At 39.8% G+C, this 12,154-nt stretch overlaps 1 protein-coding gene and 1 pseudogene across 1 annotated transcript in view; both read left to right on the plus strand.

Moving 5' to 3' along the window:
- The window catches only part of LOC115940224 (uncharacterized), a 695,973-nt gene that overhangs the window by 642,981 nt on the left and 40,838 nt on the right, over positions 1-12,154 (plus strand). The window lies entirely within an intron of this gene.
- On the plus strand, positions 5,003-6,905 carry LOC115940225 (ribosomal biogenesis factor pseudogene; annotated as a pseudogene).

Consider the following 12,154-nt stretch of genomic DNA (forward strand, 5'->3'; position numbering starts at 1 on the left):
AATTGCAGTGCCCTGCACCCCACTGAAACTCTTCAGTCTGCTGTAAGTAAGCCTCAGCATGGGCAAGATTGGGGGTGAACAGCTGGAGGAGGGGCTCAAGCCCTGGGCCTTTGTAATGGAGGGGCGAAACACTGAGATCCTGCAGAGAAGGAACACAGAAACCCTCAAGGCACAGAGAAATAGACCCAGACAAAAGCCCCGTTACATGGTTGCAAATCACCCCACTGCTGTTATTTTATTTACTGTGGTCTGCAGGAGGATTGTTTTCTCTTTGCAAAATTTTTAAGCTTCATGGGCTTTTCTCCTCCACAACAGCGGTCACTTATACCACAGTGCCTCATAGAGACCATCTTCACCTTTGGTTTTCTTAAGGAAAGGGGGGCAAAAAAATCTTGCCCAGTCAGAACGCAACAGACAGAGACTGAAGCTGATGAATTTCTAGTCTGCCAGTTCTTTTCCTGAGATGACAGATTGAAATACTGTGTATTTAAAATATTGACTTATATTGGTTCTCTTGGTGTGGTTTTGCTCCTTGCTTTTCTGTCTTTATTTGATTATTTTTCTTAAAGATGACACCTGCATTCATGCTTTTGGACTTAGGTTTATTTAGATGTGGGAAGGAAAGCCAAGGCAACAAAAATTTTGTATTGACTCAATCACAGCTATATAAATGAACATTTTTCCGCAGTAAAAAGACATTTTTTTTTTCAGTTTCAAAATTGATAGAGAAATACCGTCCTGTCACTATGGCCAGACAAATGCTGTGAGTTTGAGGTTTTTTTCTGTTGGAGGGTTACGAGAGGAGGAAGGCTGACAGAAACAGTTATTTTTAAAATCTGAAGGGAAAAAACTGTGAGTGCCATTCTCTTTTGTACAAGTTGCTTCGGGTATTTGTAAAAAGGGGTTCTTGCCTCCCTGCAGAGGGAGGGAGAGAGGTCCCGGAAGAAAAAGCAGCTTACTTCTCTGTATAGAAATATGTGGCTGACTTTGGTAAACATTTCTCTACAATTGAGCCAGAGCTGCAAGCTGTGCCTCAGGGTAGCTGAGGAGGAGTGAGCTTCACTTCACCAGAATCGGAGCCGTAGAAGGCCTTCATTGTCACGACTGCGGAGTTACAAGGGGAACTTGCGATAAGTGTGCTCAATTTAAGAAAAATAAAAAAAGTGAAATCTTCCTATGACAAAATCCACGGAGGTATTTACAAGGTGTTTGAGCAGGTAATTAGCACCCAAACCAGGTTTCAGGAAATAGTTCTGGTCACCTCAAATGAAGAATATATAATGAGCTGAAGAGCTTGATTTTCAATGGATGATTTACCCAGGACAATAGGCCAAACAGAACCGGGTAAAGGGTTTACAAATGGTAACTTGAGAAGCAGTAGGCTTCCTTCCTGGGAGCTTAATTCTGTCCCCTTCTTCTAGTACCCTCTCCCTTCCCTTTGACCTCTCTTCTTCCATCACTAATACACACAAACCGTAACTTTTCTTGAAAGTTTGAACGGAGTCCTTAAAAAAAATTCTGTCAAAGAAACGTGGGGAGGCTACAAAAAATACAGAGTAAAATTTGCCTGTTGGCATCTAGACTTGACTAGTTCTGGGCTATTTCGGGCTGAAACTTTGGAGACTGCGTTTTAGCTTACTTGCTGAGGGACGTTGTAGAGTCTTTCCTTATTGGTCTCTAGCACTGATTAACAAGTGAGGCTGAAAAGATAACCTGTTCTTTTCCAGGGCTATTCCAGAAGACTGACAATACCGAAAACTGAAGATGACCCACGTTCAAAATGGTTCAACATTTCTTAACTGACAACGTTACATGATTTTGTTGGTTTAAGAAAGACTCCGCTTATCCATAGGCACTATGGTTGCTCTGCTGCAAGCATTAGTATTTCTAGTAAAATAGTAAAAAATGCCACAGTAACTCTGGTAACAAAATGAACAATAGCAGTTACCTTTTATCTACTGAGCCTCTTGTATATTGAAAGGTGAATTTTACTTTATCATAATCTAAAATGTTTGCACGATTCTTATTTTGCTCATTTACATTTAGGTTCTCCCCCACCTCCCAATTACCTTGGGCACACATTTAAAGCTAAAAGAAGGTAACTTAGATGTCATGTTTTAAACCAGGAAATAGGTTCAGAAAGTTCAGAATACTGCCCAAGGTCACCTACGTGTCACAACTTGGACCAAAATCAAGATTTCCTAATTTCTAATTTTGACTGTTTTTTTCCAAGGCATTCAACCATCTTCCTATGCGGTTAATAATATATGAGAGCTGCCTAAGAATACCAATTTCTACTGAGGCATGCTCTCTGTCATTAAGTGCTCCAACAAACTGTTAATTAAGATTGTTTTGAGCTGTTTACCAATTTAGGTGATGTCAGATACTTCTCTTGGATTCTGTTAGCGTCTTGGGATGGCAGAAAATTCTGTTGATTCTGTTGCCTGCGGTTTGGCCATCTGTTCTAAATCATGATTGCGGCTGCCATTTGGAAATCCATAATCTGACACCGTTACCAGAATTGTACATTTAAATGCATTAGGCTCTTTGTGAGTCACAGCCCTTCATAAGATCCCCTTAATTTTATAGGCTGTCCACAGAGAGTGCTAAATTTTAAAGTTGAAGGGTATAGTGAAGAAATTCTACTATTGTTCTCCTCCCCAGGCATTTTGTTAAAGAAGTCTGAGGTAGAAAAGAAAATACTGGAAGGTGCAATGTGATGACTAAGCACAAAATGGTCAGGAAGGGTCAGAAATAGGAATGAAATCGTAGGTATTTCTGTCAGACATATAAAGTTCTCCCACAAGGCATACTGGGTACTCAACTAGGAAATGATCAACACAATTCAATGCGCATGGGACTATGGAAGACTTCCGAGAAGTATTCTGTCTTAATATAAATGTTTACTTAAAGAAACAAATTTGGATGTCACACTTTGCTCTTTCCAGAATTAATTCGTAGTTCCTTAATGTTCCTAACATCCTTTATCATTCAACTTAACTATTAAGCCCTTAAGGGTTAAAACTTTTTCTGAAATAATGAGTTAACACAAAAAATACATAGAACAGTGTCTGGCACATAGTAAGTGTTCTGTAAATGTTTGCCATTATTATTCATTTGTTCATGTATCATTTACTGGGTGCAATTCTAGTCATTGGAGACTCACTAAAGGTGACGGTCATGGGTCCTGCCCTCAGGGAGGTTATAGTCACCTGAAGGAAGCAGGTAAGTAGGTTATAACACACATACCTACAACAGTATACAGAAGATGTTGTGGGAACAGCTAGGAGGGGCAAGCAGATTTCCTGGGTCCACCCTAGATTTGCTAAATCCCAACATTAGGTGGTAGGGCCCAGAAATCTGTATTTTCAAAAGCTCCTCAGGCAATTCCAAAGCAGCCTGGGGTGTTTGCCTAATCTAAGTTAGGCTGGAGGAAGATTTCTGGAAGAGCCTTTCTAGAAGAGTTGATATTAGAGTTGGAATCTGGAAGAATGGACCTAGGCTGAGGGAAAATTGCTCAAAGAAAGGTACGAAAGCGCCTCTCCTGTTTGGAGACCTGCTGGTAGATGGGTGTGGTTGGAGGGAAGGACTTGAGGAAAAGGGTTATACAGGTAGGATGACCATATATATCATTACTCAAAATAGGACACTTTTGAGAGTGAAAAGAAGTGTTATTAATAATTATGTGGGAGAATAGATACCCTCTTTAGGAGATAATGCAAGGGAGCACACAAGAGTTCGGAAGAAATCTCAAGGGTCCTTCAGAGTGGAACTTTTGAGTATTGCCCAGAATGATGGCAGCCATTGAAGAATGGGGCAGACTGATGACAAGATCAGATCTGTGTTTTAGAGTTCTTGCTGTCTTGCCTATGGGATATTATTCTAAGCAAAATTGCCATTTTGGAGAATAGTTCATGTTTATACAATTTCTTTGAGTATGTCATTTACAGTTATTCTTTATAAGGATCCTAATGTAATGCTGAAAATGCACTTAGCAATTAAAATCAGATGTAAAGGTGGCAGTCTGAGAAATCCACAGTGCTAGCTAATAACTGGTCCTAGAACAACATCATTTCATTCATAGAACAATATCCACATTCACTCATTCATTATTTATTAAATACCTACTATTTATTTAAAAAAAATTTTTAAAGATATATTTATTCATTTGAGAGAGAGAGAGAGAGGCAGCACTGGGTGGGGGGTGAGGGGGGGATAGGGACAGAGAGAAAGGGAGAGAGAGAATCCCAAGCAGACTCCCTACTGAGTGTGGAGCCTGACGCTGGAGTGGACCAGGACCTGAACCAAAATCAAGAGTCAGATACTTAACCAACTGAGCCACCCAGGTACCCCTAAGCACCTACTATTTACCATTCTTTCCTTTAGGTACTGGGGAAACAGAGTGAATAAGCAGATGAGGTCCCTGTCTTTATGAAGCTTACATTCTAGCAGAAGAGATAGACAGTAATTAAATAAATATGTAATATAATTTTAGGTATCAGTAAGTGTTGAGGGAAAAGTCCAATCAAGATAAGAGGCTAAAGGATTAGAGAGTGACTAGTAGTCAGGGAACTGGTATTTTAATTAATTTGGTTAGAGACAGCCTCCTTGAATGGTACTGCACGTGTGAAGGAGTGAGCTATGTGACCACTTGACATTCACATGTTTCAAGTCTGCTTGAAAAGGAAGAGGAAGTGCAAAGTCCCCAAGGTAAGAACAAGCTCGGTGAGTTGGAGGAGCAGAAGGAAGAACCTTAAATTGCTTTCTGATCAGGCCACTCTGAACTGCATGTCATGGCCTATGAGGCTTCATGCGATTTGGCCTTTATCTACCTATCCTACCTCTTGAGTCCTACAATTTGGGAGGGAGCTATGGCCTGTAAGTGGACAGTCCTTGAGAAGTGTGAGGGAATCCTGGAGACTCAGGTTAAGGAAAGCTAAGTAACTGAGTAACTCAGTTTTTCTTAACCTGAGTCTCCTAACTCTGTTATTTTGAAAGCATTTTTTTTTTTTCAAGAAGAAGAAAAGAATTCTAACACTGAGCATCTACAATCTACTGGCAGAGTGCTTTACGAATGTCATTTATTGAAGCCTTATACCAGCCCTGTGGGATTAGCAATATTGTCACCATTTTGTAGGTGAGGAAACAAACTCAAAGAGGTCAAATAACTTTTGCATGGTTAGATTCTATTAAAAGGTGATTTCAGATCTTTTTGCCTCAAAATGTCTTTCAATTCTGTGAAGCCATAAGTAATATGAAATAGGGTATACCAGTAATACACTCTACCTGAAAGTCAGTTCCTGACAGCAGTTCCAAGGCACCTTGTAGAATAGTACCTTTTTTTCTGCATGAGGAAATCTCAAAGACTAGTATATAAACCTTGCATAGAATGTAATATTCCATTTCCCCCCACAAAAGAAGCCCATAATAAATAAGAAAGCCAGATTTTAATTCTGGTGCTGTAGCTAATTAGCCCTGTGACCTTGGTGTGTCCTTCTGTCCATCTGAGTCAAGTTTCCTGATCTGCAAAATGGGTGCTATAATTTAAGTCTAGCAAAAGTGCTTTGAAATGGAAATGATAAACACATAAAAGGAATTACAACTTTACTGTAAATATATTTGGCTAATAAAAAAACCTGCCCTAGTGAATGATGGGTTCAATTTCTGAGGTTGGGAAGATTAAAACACACGTTAAACACAAACAACTGTTGGAGTGATAGATAACTGTAAATTTCTCTCTCTTAGCTAAACAGGCTATTTTCACCTTTCATTCTTTTTCATCTTTGAACTCGAAAGTCTATATAGAAAGGGATATGACGTCACCTGGAGTTTGAGCTGCTGCACGAGGGTTATCAAAGACAATGGTCAAGAACAAACTAAGAGGGCAGAAGTCCAGGAATGTATTTCATATAGCCAGCCAAAAAAACTTTAAGGCTAAAAACAAAGCAAAACCAGTTACCACTAATCTTAAGAAGATAAACGTTGTGAGTGATGAAAAAGTTAACAGAGTGAATAAAGCTTTTGTAGATACACAAAGGGAACTTCCACATTTCTCAAAAGACCTTTCCCTTGAACCTCTACAGAACAGCTGATTCCTCAGCAGTGTCATGAAAATGAGCCAGTTAATGTTGATGAAGCAACAAAATTAATGGCTCAGCTATAATACACTGGGGATACATCAAATACCCCCCAAAGAGCAATATATTAAATGTTTTGTACAGTTTTATTTAAAAAAAAAAAGTCTAGGGGGTGCCTGGGTAGCTCAGTTGGTTAAGCGTCCAACTCTTGATCTTAGCTCAGGTCTTGATCTCAAGGTTGTGGGTTCAGGCTTCACGTTGGCCTCCACGCTGGGTGTGCAGCCTAAAAAAACAAAGGCTATACAGAAAGGATAAGGAGCTGTTGAGGCTACTGCCAAGTGAGACAAACTATGGGGTGCCTTCATTTTAGGCAGTAGAAAAAGAACAATTATTTCTAGAAACTAAAAAAAAAAAAAAAAAAAAGACAAAAGGAAAGAAAAGAGAATGGAGGGCAGGTAAAAATGAAAAATTTCCATCAATCTAGGGCCATTTGGCCTTCTGTGGAGTGACTTAATTTTAATCAGCTGTTTTGGCCAATTATGGTCTACCTAACCTATAGTCAGGGCTAGGCGCTGAATAGAACCCAACTCCTCAGTGCTGCTAATATCCTAAAGAGCTGTCCATTTACACCTGCCCAGAAAAGAAGTCTTTAGCCTCTGCAGGCACTAGGACTCCTGGGTTGGACTTGCACAGGCTATCACTATCGTTCCTGCAGTCGAGGGAAGGAGGCTGAACTAGGAACAGGAAAGTTCACTTAGGAAGAGTGGAGTTTGGGGAAGGCTGTAAGATGTAGAGCTGGTAGAAAAAGATCAGTTAATACAGGGGATGGCTAGGGCGCCTGGGTGGCTCAGTTGGTTAAGCGACTGCCTTCGGCTCAGGTCGTGATCCTGGAGTCCCGGGATCGAGTCCCACATCGGGCTCCCTGCTCAGCGGGGGGTCTGCTTCTCCCTCTGACCCGCTTCCCTCTCGTGCTCTCTGTCTCTCATTCTCTCTCTCAAATAAATAAATAAAATCTTTAAAAAAAAAAAAAATACAGGGGATGGCTATAGCCTTTCAAAACAAGGTCCGAATGGTGGAACCTTCTTTCCTAACTTTTTGATTCACAGTTTTAAATTTTTGTGCTTCCCCAGAAAAGCATATGTACTACTGAAAGAAAGAAAGGAGAATCCAAGTCCTCAAAAAGTCCCTGTCAACAGTAATCTTTTAGAACCAAAAAAGGAAGGTTCTACCTAGAAGAATCTAAGTGGAAAGGAAAGACTCCCACTATTATACTACTATTCAGAAGACTGAGCAAGAAATTAATTATTGCGGCATTTTTCTTCTTAAAAATGTCCCCTTTACTTGAAGAAGATCCTATGTAACCCTTGTGTTTTCAGATGAAGATTCAAGATCTCTCCATGAGACCTAACCGGATGCAGGGGTTAGCTGGTGAGGCTGGACAAGAGCATGGGCTCTGAAACCACATACCATGGTTTGAATCCCGTCCTGTCCACTTCCTAGCTTTTGTGACCATGGGGAAGTTACTGATTCTCCTTGAGCCTCAGTATCCCCATCTAGGACATGATATTATTCATGCGTGTCTACTAATTAGGATTTAATAGGACAATGGGAAAAAAAGATGCAAAATCACTGAGATACATTCAATAAGGCAACATGTATTAATTCCTTTTCTCTCTCTTCCTTATTTGGTAAAGCACCCACATGTCCTTACTAAATCTTTCTAAAGGGCAATCAATAGGAGAGTATTTTGATCTGAGATTTGCATAGCTAAATCTTCGAAGCTTTCAAATTTTAGGGTCAGAGGCAAAAGGCAGGGGTTTTAGAATAATAATTCATTAGGCTATAAATCCCTTAGCATTTGGGAATTCTCCTTTCATATTTTTATACAAAGCTATTCACTCAGTATTTATTATGTGCCAAGAAATGGTTTTAAGTGATTTACATTTATTCTTTCACTTAATTCTCACACACCCTAAAATAAAGGGTCTTTGTTCCCATTTTAGAGGAAAGAAAACCAAGGTTCAAGCTTGTAAGCATTGGACAGCTTCCTTGGAACCTGATGCCTAGTAGATACTCAATAACTAATTTATGGTTGAATTAATAAATTGCCCCGTTAGACTTGTAGAGCACTTTCAATATATACATCCTTTTCATGCGCCAGATCTTGTTTTATCCTGTTTTAGGCACTCAAATCATTCTTTGCTTCTTCTTTCGCAGACTGGGAGGGACCTCATTGCTCTTAGATACAAGTAAGTGCCTTAAAATATTAATGGTTTTGAACAGAGTAAGACAGGTTTTCCAATTCAGTCCTTCTGATTGGTAAAGTCTTCCAAAGGAGGGAGGGAGAAATTGGCAGGAGCGTGTCCGATTCTAAATAGCCCAAACCTGCTGTTCATATGCTCTATTCCTTGCTAAGAGTGGAAAGCCAAATGACAAGACAAAAGATGAAAGTAAGTTTTGATGTTAAAGTCTGCTTTGGCATCCTTGTAATATTGTCATAGATCATTTATATTAACTTAATATAATTACTTTAATAATGATGCATATTATAGATAGACGACTCATCTTGAATGCAAACCGTAGAAATTAAACAAATTAAGTATTTAGCTCAAAGGTTTTTTTTTTTTCCTTCTTCTTCCTTCTCCTCTTCTTCTTCTTCTTCTTCCTCTCCTTCTGTGTCTCTTCCTGAACACAGGCAGCCAGAGATTCAGGCCCCCAGATTTCTCTCTGCAGAGTGTACTTTACCTTTTGGATGGGACTTTAAAGACTTTAAACAGCTTGAGACTTATAGTTTGCCACAGGAGCATGTAGCAAATTCCTGTTTCTACTTTTTGAACCAGGAGCTGGAGTATAAGAGCCCCGCGCAGGAAGTCGCAGGTGGTGGGAAAGGGGAAACAAGGTCATTTTCAACCATGTACATTGAGGTTGTACCTTTAAAGTCAATTCTAAATTTAATTGAAAGCTGAGGGCAGAGAAGCCAAGATCGGAGCAATGTGGTGATTTATTCTGAAGCCTGTAAGAAGTCATGCGGCTGAATGTGGGATGAGCTGGGGCTTTAATAAAAATGGCACTGGGGAAGCCAGCGGGAAGAGGCACAAGAATGGAACTGGGTTAGATGAAGGATCTCCAGGCCTGAAAGGGAGCGGGGGTCTGAGAGAGCAGTGTTTGCCCAAACTCTGCTGTTTTCACCATGATGGATGCACATAAGTAATCCGCATCAAAAGCAAAAACGAAGATCAGACAGAAGCCACCAAGACTCTTTAGACAGTGAATTTTGCATGAAATCATTAAGGCATCCAAATTGCAGAAAGGCTCTGGAATGAAGGGCAATGAGAACTTACCTAATATTATTTCTAGCTGAAATTTAGCTGAAGAAAAATGACATGTTCCTTTATTAAAACACTACAGGACTTGACAGCAAAGCTCCCACACATTTCTATGGGTGTTATTGTCTACTAAATTATATCGGACCATTGCTACAGAAAATCCATAACGTGTTCTCAGGATCAAATCTTCTCTGTTGACAAATGTTTAGGAACAATCTTTCCGAGCTAAGAGGAAAAAAAAGAGGAGGAAACAGAAACTTGTTAGCAGATATTAAATTAGAAAGGAACTGAGCTAGAAATTGTACTTCCTGCCTGGGTTCTAGGCTCTCTGACCTGAGGAAGGGGCTGTTTGTCCCTCTAGCTCTAGAGACTTACATGATCTGTTCCCATGACTCTAATTTTTATAGGTTTTTTTTTTGGGGGGGTCAACTTCACATCCTATTCAGCATAACTATTTTTGATCTTAATCTTAGAACAAACATATTACATGTTCTTTGCAGAAAATTCAGCCAGTGCAAGAAAGAATCAAGAAAAAAATAAACATCACTTGTAATCTTACCATCCAGAGATAACCACTGTTAACATTTTGGTCAATATCACTCTGATTAAGATAATATTCAAAGGACCGGGAAGGTTTCACTTCAGAGAACCAGGCACTGCTTCCTGTTGAGGAGTAATTGTCACATTCAGAATTTGGATGTGGTGGTGGTGGCTCTTGTACAGATCTTTAGATAAGTGATCACTAACTTTGAGTGAACCTTTTCCTCATTGCTCTCTTCTTTCTAGTTGGCTGGGTTGCTATAAAGGTCTACATCTCCACAGACGAAACCACACGAGGGTCAGTCTGGATTCCGTGAACCACGTGCTTGTGACTACCAACTTTTGGCCACCACCAAGTTTCAAATAACTTTGTAGGAGAGTTTAAATCTTTATTTGTGTGTGCGTGCGTGTGTGTGTGTGCGCGCACACACGCGCTTTTTGGATAATATTTGGACAAGGACTGGATAGCAATAATAGAAACCTAAAAATAATTGATAAGTCGGGGTACAGAAATGATGAATGAAGTTTCTTCTAATTATTTCCTTTATTCTTGTCACAATATTTGTGGAACAAATGAAAATAGTAAGAAAAAAGGTGACGGGGAGAGGGGCAGATGAGGATGAGGGAGTGGGCATGAACCAATTCTTTAAAAACAAGCAGTTCTGTAAATGGCAGACTTTCAGCTTTCTAGTTTCAAAAAAATCTCAATAACAATGCTTTTGCGGGGCACCTGGGTGGCTCAGTCATTAAGCATCTGCCTTCAGCTCAGGTCATGGTCCCAGGGTCTTGGGATCGAGCCCCGCATCAGGCTCCCTGCTCCGCGGGAAGCCTGCTTCTCCCTCTCCCACTGCTGCTCCCCCTGCTCGTGTTCCCTCTCTCGCTGTGTCTCTCTCTGTCGAATAAATAAATAAATACATAAATAACAAACAACAACAAAAAAAAATGCTTTTGCGTTGAAGTTTACTAAATTCAAAAGCAAAAGACCCAGGTTCCAATCCCATGGCTAGCTACTGTTGTTTCTCTGAGCTTCAATCTCCTCATCTATAAACGAGATCATTATACTGCTCTTACCTAATTGACTTTACAAAAATGTAAAAGGGAAGTTCGAATGAGGTAATTATGTGAAGAATAATGTTATTTTAGGATTCTGAGAACTTGTGGTTTTACAGTTATGTTTAATGGTTAGAATTACTTTGATTTGCCATAGAACTTCACGTTTCTAGGCATGATAATGTTGCTTCTGTTATAGCTGATGGTGTTTAAGTTCTTCCTTTCAGGGGGTCAGAGTAAAGCCGTGGAAATTTAGGCATGAATTTTGAGAGGCCTTGGACAAGTAACTTAGGTTCACTGAACCTCAGTTTCCTGTCCTATAAAATGGGGCTATAAGATCTACCTTTCAGAGCTGCTAAAAAAATTAGGAATAATGTATGTAAAACACCAATTGGCCACAAAGTAAGTACCCTTTCTATGGTGGCTGTTATTGTTGTAACAGGATCAATTTTTAAAATATTCTCCCTCAGCTCCCTACTGTCACAGTTCGTATGTAACATATGTAAAAATACAAGGACGGGTTGCTCAGAAACTCCTCATACACCCCCCTTCAGTCCTTGGGAATTTTTTTTCCCCCTTAGGAAGTTTTTCTAACTCAGTACTCTGGGAGCAAGTCCAATACCTTAGTCTTCTAAGGGATTCTGTTTGTTGATGATTCTGTTCAGAAAAGGCAACCAGTGAATACAGTCAAGACAAAGTTTAGTTTAACCAGCAAATTTGGACTTTTTCTATAAACTGTCAGCCTGGAAATAAGACTAAAAGTCACGGCCATCTGCCAACCTATACCAAGAGAAACAGGCACATAGTCAAGAGGTTTGTCAGTATGTTATGATTCTGGTTGTTTATTCAAAAGCATGTCTTGGACACTAATTATGCATTATCCAGAGCTGCCTGGGCTCTGGGGATGCAAAGCTGAGAGGTAGTGTTTACTGCGGTTACTTTTTTTCTTTCCTTTTTTTTTTTTTTAGTTTTATTTAAATTCCAGTTAGTTAACATTCAATGTGATATTAATTTCAGGTGTACAATGTAGTGATTCAACACCTATATACGACACCCAGTGCTCATCGCAAATGCCCTCCTTAATCCCCATCACCTGATTAACCGCCCCCCCCTCCCCTCTGGTAACCATCAGTTTGTTCTCTATAGTTAAGAGTCTCTTTC

The sequence above is a fragment of the Leptonychotes weddellii genome, chromosome 1, assembly GCF_054177405.1.
Source record: "Leptonychotes weddellii isolate Sample4059 chromosome 1, ASM5417740v2, whole genome shotgun sequence".
Lineage (NCBI taxonomy): Eukaryota > Metazoa > Chordata > Mammalia > Carnivora > Phocidae > Leptonychotes > Leptonychotes weddellii.